The sequence below is a fragment of the Garra rufa genome, chromosome 20 (assembly GCF_049309525.1).
Source record: "Garra rufa chromosome 20, GarRuf1.0, whole genome shotgun sequence".
NCBI lineage: Eukaryota > Metazoa > Chordata > Actinopteri > Cypriniformes > Cyprinidae > Garra > Garra rufa.
The window spans coordinates 31,924,672-31,940,498 of NC_133380.1; the positions used below are offsets into that span (position 1 = coordinate 31,924,672).

Here is a 15,827-nt window from a genome sequence, read left to right on the forward strand (position 1 = left end):
GTCACAGACAGCCCATGGTGAGCCCAAAGCTGTGGGCCCTGCCTGGGCAAGCCCGCAATAGGCCTGTTTAGGTTTGGAGTGGGCTGGTCCTAGCCCACTGTGCCCGCAAAAAGCCAGCATGGGCCCCGCAGGGAAGCAATTTAATCTGCAATACCACACCTATTTAACATCCAGTTACTGACACTATAGAAATATGGCATTAATGTCATGAAAATTATTATAGGCTACTTATATTAAATATTGGGTAAAATAATGGCAATAAGTCATATTTAGGGTGTGTTCACACTTGTCATGTTTGGTTCGATTAAAACAAACTCTGGTGCGATTGCTCTAGTGCGGTTCATTTGTGTAAAGTGTGAACGCTGCCATCCAAACCCTGGTGTGCACCAAAAAGATGGCTCTCGGTCCGCTTCCAAACAAACTCTGGTGCGGTTCGAATGAAATATGAACGCAACATAGACCAAATGCTTCTAAATGAACCAAAAACAGGAAGTAATGACAAGATGCGACGCTATGTGACATGGTGTATCCAAAACAAAATGAACAGAGGGCAAACATGGAGTAACAAGGAGGTAAAGTGCCTTTTATGAGCTCTTTGTGAGTTTGCAGGTGGTGAAAATAAAATAATATACACGCAACAATAAGCGTGCTTAGTCCAGCAGATGACATTAGGTGTATTCGACTTAAAGCAACCAATCAGTGAATGGGTACTTTGTTGTCAAACGCACATTTCCTTTTGTTTGGAGTGTTCAGTTAGTTCATCACAAAATATACGTCATTCAACCTGATATCACTATGTCTCAAACATATCACTATTCCTTTAGGTTCAGTATCTTTAGGTTCTCTGTCAAAAATGCCAGTGTAAACGCTAAGCGGACCAGGACCAAATGTATAATTTTCCTTTTTGGTCCGGACCAAATGAACCAAACCAAGTGTGAACACACCCTAAAGAAGTTCACTAACAGGCCTACTGTATAGACAGTTCATTCTGGATTCAAGAAGTTGTTCATTAGGGCAACTACAAATGAGAATTTAATAGTTCTAATAAACTCTAATTGCAGAAAAATATTAATTCAATAATTAAGAGCCTGTGATATAAAGGGAAACCTGTTTGCTTTGAATTCATATATCCAGTGGTAAAGTTTTTATTCTTTTAATGTGTTTTTGTCACGTTGAATTGATGAGGTCTGGGTCCAGATGCAGGTAAGTATTTTTTAATGAAAATAATAACAAAACAAAACCAAAAGGCCAACACGGCACAACACGACATAAACTGAAATACTAAATAAACAAAACCAAGAACACGATCAAAGGCCAGGATTCAGAAACACAGAAATACACACAAGACAAAAGACAATGCAACCATGAAGCAGGAGTGAAAGGTGAGAGTTTTTAAAGACCAGATGATAGTGAACAGATGTGAGTGAATCAGTGTTAATGACAAAGACAGGTGAATGCAATCAGAAAGTGCAGTGTGAACAGCGACCTCAGGAGGCTGAGGGGAGACCCACAGCCCCGATCATGACAGTACCCCCTCCCTACGGAACGGCTCCCAGACGTTCCCAAAGTCTGGAGGGAGGAGGCACGGAGGAAGGCAACTCAGGGGGAGGGATGGCGGGCCAGGTCCGTGCAGCGCAGTCACCGCCGCGTCAGGCGCAGAGATAGCGGTCATGGCCGCATCCGGAACAGAGAGCGCATTCACAGCCACGTCAGGAACAGAGGGCGCGGTTGCCTCCGCGTCCGGAACAGAGAGCGCAGTCGCCTCCGCGTCAGGCGTAGAGATAGCGGCCATGGCCGCGTCCTGAACAGAGAGCGCGGTCGCCTCTGCGTCAGGGACAGAGAGAGCGGTCACGGCCGCGCTAGGCCCGTGCAGCGCAGTCACCGCCGCGTCAGGAACAGAGAGCGCGGTCGCCTCCGCGTCAGGAACAGAGAGCGCAGTCGCCTCCGCGTCAGGAACAGAGACCGCTGTCGCCTCCGCGTCAGGAACAGAGAGCGCAGTCGCCTCCGCGTCAGGAACAGAGAGTGCAGTCGCCTCCGCGTCAGGAACAGAGAGTGCAGTCGCCTCCGCGTCAGGAACAGAGAGCGCAGTCGCCTCCGCGTCAGGAACAGAGAGTGCAGTCGCCTCCGCGTCAGGAACAGAGAGCGCAGTCGCCTCCGCGTCAGGAACAGAGAGCGCAGTCGCCTCCGCGTCAGGAACAGAGAGCGCGGTCGCCTCTGCGTCAGGGACAGAGAGAGTGGTCGCCTCTGCGTCAGGGACAGAGAGAGCGGTCACGGCCGCGCTAGGCCCGTGCAGCGCAGTCACCGCCGCGTCAGGAACAGAGAGCGCGGTCGCCTCCGCGTCAGGAACAGAGAGCGCAGTCGCCTCCGCGTCAGGAACAGAGACCGCTGTCGCCTCCGCGTCAGGAACAGAGAGCGCAGTCGCCTCCGCGTCAGGAACAGAGAGCGCAGCCGCCTCCGCGTCAGGAACAGAGAGCGCAGTCGCCTCAGCGTCAGGAACAGAGAGCGCTGTCGCCTCCGCGTCAGGAACAGAGAGCGCTGTCGCCTCCGCGTCAGGAACAGAGAGCGTAGCCGCCTCCGCGTCAGGAACAGAGAGCGCAGCCGCCTCCGCGTCAGGAACAGAGAGCGCTGTCGCCTCCGTGTCAGGAACAGAGATCGCAGCCGCCTCCGCGTCAGGAACAGAGAGCGCAGCCGCCTCCGCGTCAGGAACAGAGATGGCGTTCACCGCCGCGTCAGGAACAGAGGGCGCGGTCACCTGCGTGTTAGGAACGGAGACCACGGACACTTCCGCCTTCCCACGGAAGAGCCACTCCGCCCCCACCGCAAAGCAGGAACGCCGTCGCGCCGACTCGGCCCTACAGGCCTCCATCTCGGCCAGTTGGAGGTACCTCCTCGAACCGAGCGGCCGACGCCGCCTCAAAAGACGCCGCTTCCTCAGAAAAAAAAATTACTCCCCGCTGGACCCATCGATGATGGTTGCATTCTGTCACGTTGAATTGATGAGGTCTGGGTCCAGATGCAGGTAAGTATTTTTTAATGAAAATAATAACAAAACAAAACCAAAAGGCCAACACGGCACAACACGACATAAACTGAAATACTAAATAAACAAAACCAAGAACACGATCAAAGGCCAGGATTCAGAAACACAGAAATACACACAAGACAAAAGACAATGCAACCATGAAGCAGGAGTGAAAGGTGAGAGTTTTTAAAGACCAGATGATAGTGAACAGATGTGAGTGAATCAGTGTTAATGACAAAGACAGGTGAATGCAATCAGAAAGTGCAGTGTGAACAGCGACCTCAGGAGGCTGAGGGGAGACCCACAGCCCCGATCATGACAGTACCCCCTCCCTACGGAACGGCTCCCAGACGTTCCCAAAGTCTGGAGGGAGGAGGCACGGAGGAAGGCAACTCAGGGGGAGGGATGGCGGGCCAGGTCCGTGCAGCGCAGTCACCGCCGCGTCAGGCGCAGAGATAGCGGTCATGGCCGCATCCGGAACAGAGAGCGCATTCACAGCCACGTCAGGAACAGAGGGCGCGGTTGCCTCCGCGTCCGGAACAGAGAGCGCAGTCGCCTCCGCGTCAGGCGTAGAGATAGCGGCCATGGCCGCGTCCTGAACAGAGAGCGCGGTCGCCTCTGCGTCAGGGACAGAGAGAGCGGTCACGGCCGCGCTAGGCCCGTGCAGCGCAGTCACCGCCGCGTCAGGAACAGAGAGCGCGGTCGCCTCCGCGTCAGGAACAGAGAGCGCAGTCGCCTCCGCGTCAGGAACAGAGACCGCTGTCGCCTCCGCGTCAGGAACAGAGAGCGCAGTCGCCTCCGCGTCAGGAACAGAGAGTGCAGTCGCCTCCGCGTCAGGAACAGAGAGTGCAGTCGCCTCCGCGTCAGGAACAGAGAGCGCAGTCGCCTCCGCGTCAGGAACAGAGAGTGCAGTCGCCTCCGCGTCAGGAACAGAGAGCGCAGTCGCCTCCGCGTCAGGAACAGAGAGCGCAGTCGCCTCCGCGTCAGGAACAGAGAGCGCGGTCGCCTCTGCGTCAGGGACAGAGAGAGTGGTCGCCTCTGCGTCAGGGACAGAGAGAGCGGTCACGGCCGCGCTAGGCCCGTGCAGCGCAGTCACCGCCGCGTCAGGAACAGAGAGCGCGGTCGCCTCCGCGTCAGGAACAGAGAGCGCAGTCGCCTCCGCGTCAGGAACAGAGACCGCTGTCGCCTCCGCGTCAGGAACAGAGAGCGCAGTCGCCTCCGCGTCAGGAACAGAGAGCGCAGCCGCCTCCGCGTCAGGAACAGAGAGCGCAGTCGCCTCAGCGTCAGGAACAGAGAGCGCTGTCGCCTCCGCGTCAGGAACAGAGAGCGCTGTCGCCTCCGCGTCAGGAACAGAGAGCGTAGCCGCCTCCGCGTCAGGAACAGAGAGCGCAGCCGCCTCCGCGTCAGGAACAGAGAGCGCTGTCGCCTCCGTGTCAGGAACAGAGATCGCAGCCGCCTCCGCGTCAGGAACAGAGAGCGCAGCCGCCTCCGCGTCAGGAACAGAGATGGCGTTCACCGCCGCGTCAGGAACAGAGGGCGCGGTCACCTGCGTGTTAGGAACGGAGACCACGGACACTTCCGCCTTCCCACGGAAGAGCCACTCCGCCCCCACCGCAAAGCAGGAACGCCGTCGCGCCGACTCGGCCCTACAGGCCTCCATCTCGGCCAGTTGGAGGTACCTCCTCGAACCGAGCGGCCGACGCCGCCTCAAAAGACGCCGCTTCCTCAGAAAAAAAAATTACTCCCCGCTGGACCCATCGATGATGGTTGCATTCTGTCACGTTGAATTGATGAGGTCTGGGTCCAGATGCAGGTAAGTATTTTTTAATGAAAATAATAACAAAACAAAACCAAAAGGCCAACACGGCACAACACGACATAAACTGAAATACTAAATAAACAAAACCAAGAACACGATCAAAGGCCAGGATTCAGAAACACAGAAATACACACAAGACAAAAGACAATGCAACCATGAAGCAGGAGTGAAAGGTGAGAGTTTTTAAAGACCAGATGATAGTGAACAGATGTGAGTGAATCAGTGTTAATGACAAAGACAGGTGAATGCAATCAGAAAGTGCAGTGTGAACAGCGACCTCAGGAGGCTGAGGGGAGACCCACAGCCCCGATCATGACAGTTATAGCCTGGAATATTTAGTGTACATACTAATTGTATCTCCATCCCTGGTGAAATAAACAGCTAAAACCAGCCTAGGCTGGTTGGCTGGTTTTAGCTGGTCAGCAGGCTGGTTTTAGAGGGGTTTTGGCCACTTTCTCAGCCTAGCCAGGCTGGTCTTAGCTGGTCAGGCTGGGAAACCACCAGGTAAAACCAGCCTGGCCAGGCTGGGAGACCAGCTAAAACCAGCTACTTCCAGCTTAAACCAGCTAAGACCACCCAACCATCCTAGGCTGGTTTTAGCTGTTTTGTTTTTTTTTTTCAGCAGGGATGTGTTGGAAATTTGATTAAAATATCACAAATTATTCCTGAGGTGGAAAATGTTATGGCACCAATATAGGCTACTATAAAGGGGGGCCATTAGGTTGGGTTTGCTATAGTGTCCTTAAACTGGGCTTGATGACACCCATATCTACTTGCTTAAAAAGACAGGTTTGTGAAGTGTGTAGTTAATAGATTACACTAATGTTAAACTACGTTTAACCTTACCCTAGAGGATTAAAGGATTAAAAAGGAGTATCAAAATATGGGCACATTTTTTGATAAGGGGCCTTTGCCCCAGTAGGATACTAATGGAAGTCTAAAAACGCTCCGGGGCTAAATTTTATTCTCCTCTAAACCACTAGATGGCACAAGAGCCACAGCCGCTTTTTAATAAAGATTTATTTCTATTTAATCGAACGTCAGATTTATGTAGCAAATGAGAAACAATACATTTCCCGAATACATTTTGAGACCAAGGTTTTATTAATATTTTTCAGTTTTGTTTAGGGTAAGTAAATTAATAATAGAATAATATTTAAAAGTATGGAATTTGTGGGTAAACAGTGTTAAAGCTAAAAAATAATTTATTAAGTTGAACATTTTAATGACAGCATTAAACAAAAAAATATTTTTATTTCTAGTACAAACCTTAGATTTTTGAAATGTTCTTCAAAATGGCTCTTTTAAGAACTGTTCACAGAAAGGTTTCCTATGCTAATAAATGTATTAACCTTTACCTGAAGCTTTCTCAGTCTGTCACACATTAAGGTGTATGTTGTGAACACTAAAATATCTCATATTTAAATCAAATAAAATAATAATTTGAAACCGCTTTCTTCACTATAAATGGAAACTTTATTTTTAAGAGTGTATGCTAATAAATGTAATAACTTTTGAGGATTAACCTTTACCTGAAGCTTTCTCAGTCTGTCACAGAGTTCATGTTTTTTTTTTTGTTTTTTGTTTTTATTAATATCAATGTATGTTGTGAATACTAAAATATCTAATATTTAAATCAAATAAAATAATAATTTGAAACCGCTTTCTTCACTATAAATATCACAGTTCTTTTAATGGCTAATACAGAGGCTCCAAAAGTTATTTATTGAACATGAATATGAATATGACATATCAAACCATGGCATCTGACAAAAGTCTAGAGCTTTTCTCTGAACTAACTTCTGTTTTTGCAATGAATTTTTATTGGCTGGGTTCATGATGTATATGTTCCTATTTATCGAAGTCAATTTCCCTCGTCAACAAAGTTAACCACAGGTTACATGTCCAATAGAAAGTAATGCATTGTCTTCACTTTGAGCAATATATCCATTGTTTTGTATTTTCTTTTACCCTTGTGCGACCTTATGGACATTTTTGTCCATTTCAGTTTTGTTTTTTTTATAAGTGTACCTGTGTTAATGCCAACTGCATAAATTTTGGCTCAGGTGTTTATTTTTATTGAAATTTTAATAGTTCTCTCTCATTTCCTTCAAAAAATCAATTTTACCCTCCGTACAAAAAATACTCACACTCAGGACCTTAAGGACAAAAATGCCCACATTGAAACCCATTAAAACTGCAATTTTTAACCCAGGGCCATTTGACTATAAAATGATGCAATATTTGCTAATAGGCATTCATTCTATCGGCAAGGCTTCAAATTTTACATTTTTTTTACCATTTTTTACTAGATTGTGCCATTTTTTCACATTTTTTTTAATCTAACACTATATAAAAATATAAATGCCTCAAAATGAATGTTGCTGTTCTTCACTGACACACCCAAGAATCTAATAAGCAAAGAAAAAAAATTCTGCTTAGCATTATATATATGGAAATTACTACTATTTTTCATTTTTTCATAAAAAAACACCTGTGGCATTATGCAAACAACCCAGATTAGAACAGATGCTGGTTAAAAATCAACATAATAATAATAAATCATATTTTTAAGACAGTTTTTGGACATGAACATTTTTGTCCATTTTGCACCTATGTGTAACTCTTTTTTTTTTTTATGCACAAGGGTTAAAAAGTTTTGTTTTATAAAAAGCGTGCCTCTCACAATTTGATACTTTTGAATTTTTTTGTCCAGTCTGTTGAAGTGCAATAATTTTGGAGCCATTTTATATTACATAATATACAAAAGCTGCCATTGCACTGGTAACCTTTCAAAAGGTACACTTTTGTACATTACCTATAAGTGCATATGAAAGTGTACCACCATAGTGAAAGCTTTTGTACAAAAAAGCAATACTCTGTCTGTCCAGTAGGTGGAAACTAAACACTGTACAAAAGTTTCTGCACTTTAACCTGATACGTGCATACATCGGTTCTCAGAAATGGCCTCTACTTGATACATAGGACATTTTTATCACACTTAATCAGATCATTACAGATACTGCCATAATCTATCTCTTAAAATGTACTCTGACGCGTATTTATCTTTAGTGGATTGTTAGGTTGACTATTACACTTAATAAACATGATGTGTGTGTAGTGTGTGCACACATTCAGTGAAGTTAAAATACACTTACTGTCATTAACCTAAATTTGTTCATTCGTTATTACAGTCTTAGTTCTTGGCAACACTGCAGGTTGTTTATTAATGATAATCGAACATATACCACTCTATATGTTTGCATGAGAACTCCAGCAGCAGCTACACATTATTGGTGCCTGCGATAAAAGGGAAGGGCCCCTGGCAGGGAACGTCGCCAAATGTATAGATAGCATCATATAGCGTATATACATGTGTATGCATACTCACACGGGTGTCTAAATGAGAGGCTTGTTTTAATGGGTTTCGATCATCAGTACAAATATATCACTAGGCCCAAACACAAGTCTTTAGCCCTGTTAAAGGTGATTTAATGTGGGACCTTCCTCTACTTATTAGCGTTGAGTCATTTGTAGATGTTTCCTATAGAGTGGGGGAAGGCAGCCCCATTGATTCAGAGGTTTGGAATTTGCATCTGATTGCTGTTTGTCAACCAATGGTTTGACTCCCCGACCGCGGGCACCGCCTCAGATTAGACGCACATATGATGTTACTGCCAAATTAACCTCTATATCGAAATCAAATGAGGAAGAGAGACGTGCTTTAGAGAGAGCACAAGCCATACTGTTCCTATAGGCTCTCGTGTGTTCGTGACTGTGATCAAATATTGACTAAGAGAGCGTCGCGACCCGGTTGTTTTTACGGGCAAATCAGGAATGTTCCTTCCGCTTCCCAAGAGAAAAACTAAACGGAAGTTAAAGTGGTAAGTGAAGTGCGTCTTTTTTCCTCTCAGCCTACATTCACATTTTCCTGTTTGTGTTGACTGTGAGGGAATACATTACCTCCCTGGCGTATAATCACACTTCTGGACTTTTGATGAGTTTTCTTTTTTGTCTTTGCTTGTTTAAAGCTAATCATCTGATGATGTGTTTGTCTGGCAGTAGTGCTAGTGTCAGTATTTTACAGCCGTCGGAATAAACACTCGATACAAACACATAACGTTACAGTAACTGCCATCAGACACGCGATGTGTAACATGCAAATAAGTGTAAGTCCCCCGGTTGTTGTTTTTTTTAATTTTTTTAACGATTTCAACTTCTTAGATGTAGGTTTGATAAGGTAAGTAGTGTTTTAATTACTTTTTCCTGGTATCAGGTCGATTATCTGTAATCTTGCGAATTGAAGTATTGTATTGATTTCATTTTAATTAATTAATTATTATTATTATTCTTATTACAATTTTTCTTCTAACACAATAGTAACTAAAAATTAAATTCTTAGTCAATTCTTAGCAATTAGAAACCATAATATTAATTGAGAAAAACGTGTTGTTATTAATGATAATAATAAATAGCTAGTAACAATATTATACTATAATTAAGCCATATCTATTTATGTAAAGTAGTTTGCATTCTAAATGTGCGCAAATGTGCTTCCTTGTTTTAAGCTAGTTTTAACTGTTATAAATATTGCAATTTGCTCATTTGGAAAAATTGATTTAAATTGGAAAACGAAATCTTACACACAGTAGTGCAATGGCATTGTTGTGGCATATGTATTATTGACTATGAATAAGTATTAATATAATATTGATCAAAAATCAACTTGGTTCAATCTCTGATTTTTTATGACACAATGTATAATATGTAATTATACACAAATTATGGATCATATCTAACCTATTTAGGTTATATATATAGGCTACATCCACCTTTCATAATGTGAGATATATAAACTTGTATCTGATTTGTGCGTTATCTCATATGTGGATTTAGATCCTTACAGATCCATCACTCCCAAGGGAAGAGCAAACCTTTTTAAACAGTCCTGTTGGAAATATGGGTTAAGACTGATTTGATTTCATTCTCTCCATTCTTAATAACCTGTTTAAATCAGCACAGAGCAGATTTCTCCAGCCTTAATTAGATTTCTGCTCCACATAAACAGAAAAGCACATTTGTTTGCACAGACTACACATGGTTTCATCACCAGCTGTACTGAAACACTACACGCACATGTGCACAGCACGATTTGCAGCAGCAGCTGGAAAAGATATTTAATTCTGTATCCACTCGCACTTAATCCAAGGATATATAGGCATGCAGGGAGTGTTTAGACTGTGGAGTTTGCAACTAAAAACAGACGATTTTAGGATTTTAGAAAAACAATAGCGTTATTGTCTCCATGAAAACTACCAAAACACAAATCTGTGAAAGCTGTGACATCATGTGCATGTCTGTTATGTGTTCAAACTATAGGTGCGTAGCGTTTCTTTACAAAGTGACATTGCCAACTACTGGCCCGACATGCATAACACAGCATTTTTAGTCAGTTTTTGCAAATCCGAGTGAACTTGGAATATATTTTATTGGAGAACGCTGTGATATAATATAACAAATCCTGGACAAGACATGTCTATAAATGAGAAATGTGTTTAATTTTTTGTGTTGAACTTAATTTGGCAGCTCAAAACGGAAGAGAAAGTGCATGGTATAGAGTGGGGTTAGGCAGTCTTAGACTGCTTTCTTCATATTTTCCTTTGGAATAGCGAACACTGTGGCTTGTTTGTCTGCCGCCGGGTGCTTTAGGCACTATTAAAAATCTCATGTGTTGGTTTACGGGGCCTCCTGCTAAATGCCCTTTGGCCTGAGAGAGAGAGAGCGGATTAGTGTTAAAGACGTGTTTGGTGATATATTTCAGGTCTTAAAGACCTAACAAGCCGAGTCTAAGAGTCTCAAACTTGTGCACAGGAAGCGATGTTCACAATGCAGACGTGCATTTCTAATAATGTGGTTCAGTTTTCAATGTGCCAGACGTGATTCTATACCAGTCCTGTGGCTTTACCATAGATAATGTAGAAGACTGTATGTCAGCAGATTTGCATGATATGCAAATGGATAGATTTTTATAAAGATTTTATGAAGGGACAGCAGCGGAAGAGGAACTATAATGCTTGTGAGCTCGGAAAATGACATGATACGATCTTAAATTGTGTTTTAACTCAAATTCCTGATAACGTTTTTTTTTTTTTATGCTACAGTTAATGTTGCAGTACCATCAACAATAAACCTTTGCGGGGTGTTGGTGAACTGCATATGGGATGTATATGTTTAGCGAGTCCTGGGGCTGTTTGTATGTCAAATAAGTGGGTGTGGGGTATAAACTGATAAGGTGAGGTACGAGCAGGAATGAGGCCCTGCATCCTGTCACACCTGTCGTGATCAGAATGAAGCAACCGTATCAGCCTTCATCTTATTCGCAGGTTTTCTGTTTGGCAAACTCTGCTCGGAGCTGGCCAAACTGGTTTCAGCTTCGCGTGTTACTAGGTAGTGTTGAGCGGGATCAGATATCTAGTGTCGCAGCTCAAGGAGGGAACTGCTCTGTTTTTAGATTAATCCATATGCGTGTCTCGGTGTGGCCATTTTAGCACAGCTCTTGGGCAACACTTTACTCAAGTGAAACGGAAAGAACCATTTAAACACAAATGCTGTATGAACTAGTGTGTCATGGGAACAATACCAACATTACCAATTTTGACCACAAACTTTTTTTTTTATTTGACTATATTATAAACAAATATTAAATAAATAAAACTAGTTATTAATGCTGTTAATACTTAGAAGTAAAAATACATTAAATATTAGCATGTAGATATTGTTCAGTTTTGTAAAATTTTAATACGGTTGTCACTCCTGAAATTTTGCGGTGTGTACTTAGAAGCATGCAGACCTACCTATTGTTGGTAGGGCTGGGCCGATAAACGATATCATATCGAATCGCAATAAAATTTATGTTAATAACGATGATAGGCTCTAGACATTTTTGGCTCGATATGGATTAATCTAAGAGCCAATCACACAGTAGAAATATGCGACAACAGCCAATCAGCGTACAGCGTGCGTGTGCACGTCAAAGTACAAAGTTCATTTCCTACCGCACTTTGCGAAGCAAACTTAACACCAGGACGACAAAAAAAAGAGAGAGGAAGCAGCGACGAAAGTGAAACTAACTTCGAGTTATTATCCAAAGATGTTGAAATTGTCGCTAAAAAAGGTAGCACGAATTCCGTTATATAAGTGGTTTGGCTACCTGAAAAGTGACTCTTAGCTCAGCTGAGAGTTTGGCGCGATTGTTAAAACTGAAACCGAAAGCAAAAAACGCATGCGCATTCAAAAGCAATTTTAATCCCCTCAATGCACGCAAATTAGGCTACATGACCTATCTAGGCTGTTATTAGTATGTAGGCTATAATAGGTTGTGTATGTCTATAGCTCTGTATCATGCTTGAAATATCCGTCTCTATTTGCACTTTGAATATTTAGAGAGTAGCCTACTTAGATTATGGCTGAATTGTCTGCACTTAATACGATTAAGAAAGAGCCGTGTCGTAATTTTTTGTTATTTATACTGTTGATTGTTTCAAAATGCAGTGGTTGCCTCTAATTTAAATAGCTCAACCTATAATAGAGAAAATAAACAATTGTGTTAATAATAATAAATAAATAAATGTTACAAATTATGTTTTTACAATAATTTTATGTTTACATTTTGTACATTTACTCTCATTTACCATACTCTGTCACAACTTTTCTTTTTTTAATTTATTTTAGTAAGTTGTTTTAATTTTTAAGGCCAAATCTGTAATCTGTTTTTGTTAATAAACTATACTTTAAATGTAATTTAATGAACCCTTTCATTTTTGTGGCTTTAGTCATTGTTGGGATACTATTTTAAAGCTGGCAACATCAACAGCTTATATCGAAATATATATCGTTATCGTTCAATATGGGAAAAAAATTATCGAGATTACATTTTTGCCAAATCGCCCAGCCCTAAATTTGGTGGTTTTAATTTCATTTTAAGGAGTAGTTCACTTCCATAACAAAAATTTATGGATAATGTACTCACCCCATTGTCATCCAAGATGTTTGTTTTTCCTTCTTCAGTTGTAAAGAAATAGTTTTTTAAGGAAAACATTTCTGTCAATATAATGGACTTCTATGGTGCCCGTGAGTTTGAACTTCCAAAATGCAGTTTAAATGCAGCTTCAAAGAGCTCTAAGCCAAGGAATAAAGGCATGCGTACTCTGTGTAATCCGGGTCAGTACAGTTAGGGTATGTCGAAAAACGCCAATCTTATTTTCTCCTCCAACTTCAAAATCATCCTACATCACTGCAGAAGTACCGATCCAGTGTTTACAAAATGAACATGCAGAGAAGGTCAAATGCTCTTTACAAAAAAAGGATAATTTTGAAGTTGGAGGAGAAAATTAGATAAAAGTTTTTTTGACATACCCTAACTGTCTAACATGTGCATGGCAGAGCTAGAAAAGATGAGCATTTAAGGTTAAAAAGTATGTAAATGTTGAATTATTTTTTAGGAAATGACAGATCGTTTCACTAGGGCTGGGATCGTTTAGAGCCCTTTGAAGTCATAAACATCATCCAAGATGTTTATGACTTTCTTTCTTCAGTCGTAAGGAAATTATGTTTTTTGAGGAAAACATTTCAGGATTTCTCTCCATATAGTGGACTTCTATGGTGCCCCCGAGTTTGAACTTCCAATATGCAGCTTTTAAGGGCTCTAAATGATCCCAGCCAAGGAAAGAAGGGTCTTATCTAGAAAAACGATTGGTTATTTTCTTAAAAAAAATTACAATTTACATACTTTTTAACCTCAAATGCTCATCTTGTCCAGCTCTGTGTGTACTCTTGTGTAGAGATTAAGAAGTATCTAAATTGGAAATGTTTTTAGAAAATAACCGATCGTTTCGCTAGATAAGACCATTCTTCCTCGGCTGGGATCATTTAGAGCCCTTTGAAGCTGCATTTAAACTGCATTTTGGAAGTTCAAACTCGGGGGCACCATAGAAGTCCATTATATGGAGAGAAATCCTGAAATGTTTTTCTCAAAAAACTTAATTTCTTTACGACTGAAGAAAGAAACACAGAAAGGGGGTGAGTACATTATCAGTATCCTCCTGTTAAGATATCAGCACAATAACACACTCGGCAAAATATTGTCTAATTACCATTATCGATTAAAATACCAGAAAATATTGAGACATCATTTATTGTCATTACCGCACACCCCTAGTACTGACACAAAATGATTTGCAATGGTCGCTTTGCCACGTCTAATATAGACAGCCTCAAGCTGTTGGTTTATTTCGGTGTGTTTTTTGGCTAGTAGAAGTTATGAATGGCGAGTAACTTAAAAATGTAGTAGCCAAATTGGCTGGTGAGTGAAAAAGTTAATTTCAATCCCTGATTGTGTTAAACGGTTTATACATTGTTGGATATAGTGAATTGATTCACAAGCGCGCAGGGATCCTGCTGAACAAACTCCCACTGATTCTGACTTAAAAGCTCCTGATGCGTTCAACAAACATGTCTGTGATTGGCTACAATCCTCAACATTTGACGATATAGCGATGCCATAGAAGAACCATTTTTGCTTCCACAAAGAACCATTCAGTCAAAGAACCATTTCTTGCTTACCTTTTTAAAATCAGAAGAACCTTATTTGCTACAAAGAACCTTTTGGGAAACAGAAAGGTTCTTCAGATGTTAAAGGTTCTTTATGGAACCATTTAGACAAAAAGGTTCTTCTATGGCATCGTGAAGCACCTTTATTTTTAAGAGTGTACAGGGAAGTCTGAAAGCACCTGTACTGAATCGCTCCAGTACTACGGAAAGGCTGCTAACTTAGTGCCAACATACCAGTATTTTTGACAACACTAGAAAGCACCATTGAAACAAAAATGCTATGTGATCTGTGAGGAAGGAAAACAAGTTGACGTTATATACGTCACATACTTTGTGTGCTGTAAATCCCGAACTGGACTTTGTGTACTTCATTGCTTCAGAATAGCATTCTGAGTGTTAGGAGGAGGTTGTGTGGATTCAGTTGAGTGGCTTGGCTCGGGTTCAAACTGCGTCTTTGCCAAAAGCCACATATTAAAACGTTTCTGTGGTGCACTGCTGTTCACCTCAAGCACCTGCCAAAAAAGCAATGATTTCACAGTTTGGGAGTGTGCCATAAGGGAATCCCGGCCAGCTGATCTTCGCTTTTCTTTCTGCCGAGCAACTTGGAGATACGTTAGGGTAACAGAAACTGCATCCTTGTATCTGTGGTCTGGAGCGTTTTGGGTCATTGTCTAATTTGGTTAACAAACAATTCTGGTGTATTAAGTCTGGCAGTTTGCCATCATAGTTGCACGCAAACAAAATCAACAAACTTGATTTGCTGAAGTACAACATTCATCATCCGTGCTCTTTTGTGGGTCGTGTATTTATACGACTGTCATTAACTGAAAAGACTGGATTCTTTAGCCTATAATACAAAGCCAAAACATACCCTCCACTCACAACGTAGTCCTACGTCAAACTACCAACTGACTCGTTCAGCCAGTTTATTTCCATCAGACACATACCTCACAAGGCTGGAAAATTGGCAGTCCTAACCTACTCCCCTTTGAATGAATACTAAAAACTGCACATGCAAATACGTGTTTGATAGTAAAAGTTGAAAAGTGTCTGTGTCGTCTACAAAGCTGTCTTTTTCTCTGAGCTCCGTTGTCGATGGGGATCATAAAGAGTTAAAGAACAATAACAGCATTCACATGGAGATTCTGGAATGCAGCTATGGACCCGAGCACTGTTGTTGTACAGAGATTTCAGTCAGAGCTAGAAAAAGAATGATGGTAATATAATGTGATGGACTTTTTATGATACAGTAATGATTGATTTGTTTATTTAATGGAAGTTCAGTGGAGTCCGTCAACTGTTTGGTTACCCATTCAAGTATCTTCTTTTCTGTTCAACAGAAGAAAGAAGCTCAAACCGATTTTATTTTTAGGTGAT

General features: G+C 42.1%; 1 protein-coding gene across 1 annotated transcript in view; it reads left to right on the forward strand.

Moving 5' to 3' along the window:
- The first annotated feature begins 8,578 nt into the window (after positions 1–8,578).
- The window catches only part of arid3a (AT-rich interactive domain 3A), a 72,283-nt gene continuing 65,034 nt past the window's right edge, over positions 8,579–15,827 (forward strand). The window contains exon 1 of the mRNA XM_073826136.1: positions 8,579–8,725. The gene's annotated coding sequence lies outside the window, so the exon portion shown is untranslated. The remainder of the gene's footprint in view (positions 8,726–15,827) is intronic.